General features: G+C 45.4%; 1 pseudogene; it reads right to left on the bottom strand.

The window, feature by feature from the left end:
* Positions 1 to 391: 391 nt before the first annotated feature.
* Positions 392 to 493, bottom strand: LOC113250929 (U2 spliceosomal RNA; annotated as a pseudogene).
* Positions 494 to 2,553: the final 2,060 nt, after the last annotated feature.

The raw sequence follows: 2,553 nt of genomic DNA, 5'->3' as shown, positions 1-2,553 counted from the left end.
GGTCATGTAAATGACTCAATGATGCAAACCTAGAGCCGTCAATAAGGTTTTGATGAAAGATTCACTTATTTCATATGCATTTACGGAGCACCAAAATACGCCAGTCCCTGTTCCAGGCAGTGGGAAAGAGGCTGGGAACCAAGTACACGTGAAGATAAAGAGAATGACCTGAAAGATAACTCCTTTCCCCCTACTTTTTATATCCCTGATTATTGACAAACTTCTGGCAATGCTCAGGTCCTTGTCTTGTCTTTCCCATATTTCTGGCCCCTTGGCCCTGTCCAGGGCCTGCCTTAGGCTCTGGGACTTATTTTATTGGTCCTCAATAGATCTTTAAATAGCCCTGGGCTAGTTAGTAAACAGTGTATCTCTCAGCTCTCCCATCTGACCTAAACACTCAAAAATAGGTTTTTTTTAAAAACCAATTCCCTAGCTGCAAAGCTGATAAGAACAGATACTACACTTGATCTTAGCCAAAAGACCAAGAAGCGATCCCAGTTCCCTAGCTATCGAAGCTTATACACTTGCATCGTAGCTAGTTCTGGAGACCAAATCCTCATGTTTCTCTCGGACCCAGATGGAATTTAGATGAAAATGAAAAGCTGCCTTAAAGGACAACAGAAGTGGCTGAAGAACCCTAGGTGGACATATGTGGAGAGGGGAGGGGCAGAGATAGGAGCATTCCAAATGGAAGAGCATTAGAGAGTCTCACGGTTTCATGGGAGTCTCCTCTGTTTCTCCCACAATGGCTGGCATTCTTCAGATTTCATCGTGGGAGAGTCCTGAAGAACATGGGCTTGGCAGATGGCAGTTCCCACGTTGTTATATTTGCAGAAATGGGAAGAACCGACACAGAGAAGGGAGTGATATTTTTCCCCCGTGTGGCCCCACAGGACTGAGCGGGGCTCTCTGGGTCCGAGTTACAGAGAGGGAACTTCTTCCTTAGCTCAAGGGAAACCCTTTTTGTTGTCTAACAGTGAAGTACGCACAGAATTAATGAGCTCCCTGCTATCGGAAGTTCTCAAGGAGAGAGACTAGATGGAAAGTTAGGGGGTTGCTGAGGTGGCTTTTACCTCAAATGACCTCTGAAAGTTGAGATGAACTGTGGTTCATGCATTCCTCTGTCTGACAATGCTTCTGGTCATTGGGCACTGGGGTATCTGGGTTTTTTTTTTTTTCATTTTTTTAATAATAATTTTTTATTATGTTATGTTAGTCACCATACAGTACATCCTTAGTTTTCGATGTAGTGTTCCATGATTCATTGTTTGCATATAACACCCAGTGCTCCATGCAATACGTGCCTCCTTAATACCCATCACCAGCCTATCCCATTCCCCCACCCCCTCCCTTCTGAAGCCCTCAGTTTGTATCCCAGAGTCCATAGTCTCTCATGGTTCATTCCTCCTTCTGTTTACCCCCTTCATTCTTCCTTTCCTTCTCCTACCAATCTCCCTGCTATTTCTTATGTTCCATAAATGAGTGAAACCATATGATAATTGTCTTTCTCTGCTTGACTTACTTCACTTAGCATAATCTCCTCCAGTCCCATCCATGTTGCTGCAAATGTTGGGTAATCGTTCTTTCTGATGGCTGAGTAATATTCCATTGTATATATGGACCACATCTTCTTAATCCATTCGTCTGTTGAAGGGCATCTCGGCTCCTTCCACAATTTAGCTATTGTGGACAAAGCTGCTATGAACATTGGGGTGCATATGGCCCTTCTCTTCACTACGTCTGTATCTTTGGGGTATGTCAGAGCTGCTGAACTGCTCCTTTCTGGTTTCTGTCTGCCAGGGTCTGAAATTGCTAAGCGTAGCCTATGGAGGGCAAGTTGGCTCAACCTTCCCCGCCAACAGACCAAAGATGGCAGCTCCTGGAGGTTGCATGAGAGGTAATTTAAGACAGCAGGAGAACTTGTGGTCATGTAGCCAAGTTTTGCGGACTGCCAAACGGCTGGATGCATACCTGCCATTCCTGGTCATCTCTGTTCTTTTTCCCTTGCATATTCTAAACAGAAGCCTTTTGGCTCAAATCCTTCCTCTTGCTATAGTTCCCATCAGTCTTCTCTCTTTCTTTACCTTGTAATGGTTCTGAACACTGGCTCCTTCCCTTTTCTATGAAATAGGCTTTTCTAGGATTCTGTTATTCATTAAAACAGGGCAGTGGGGCATGAGGGGTGAGCTAAAGGTGTCCAGGAAGTCTGCTTTTCCCTGGCCCCTTCCCTTATTCTATCAGCTGGTAGGATGCTGAAATTCCATGGGACTTTGTTAAAATGTAAAGACCGTCCCACCCCCACCCGGGAGGCAGTCACCCAAATAACAGTTAGACTCCAACTGTATAGTGCAGAGTGTTTGTTCCAATTCTTTTCCTCTGAGAGTATGGGGCCCTGGGTGGGAAGCTGAGAAGAAAGAGGGAGCTATCGGGGTCTTACTGCAGAACAGGGAAGGAAGCCACGAGGGCTGGGAGGTTCCAGACTGGTAAACTGTCTCACTTGAAAGGGGTCTAGTCTGACTTCCTCTTTGTGCAGATGGGGAAACCAAGGACCAT

The sequence above is a fragment of the Ursus arctos genome, unplaced genomic scaffold (genome assembly GCF_023065955.2).
Source record: "Ursus arctos isolate Adak ecotype North America unplaced genomic scaffold, UrsArc2.0 scaffold_1, whole genome shotgun sequence".
Taxonomy (NCBI): domain Eukaryota; kingdom Metazoa; phylum Chordata; class Mammalia; order Carnivora; family Ursidae; genus Ursus; species Ursus arctos.
The sequence above is the reverse complement of the archived record's forward strand: the minus strand, read 5'-3'. Positions and strand labels throughout refer to the sequence as shown.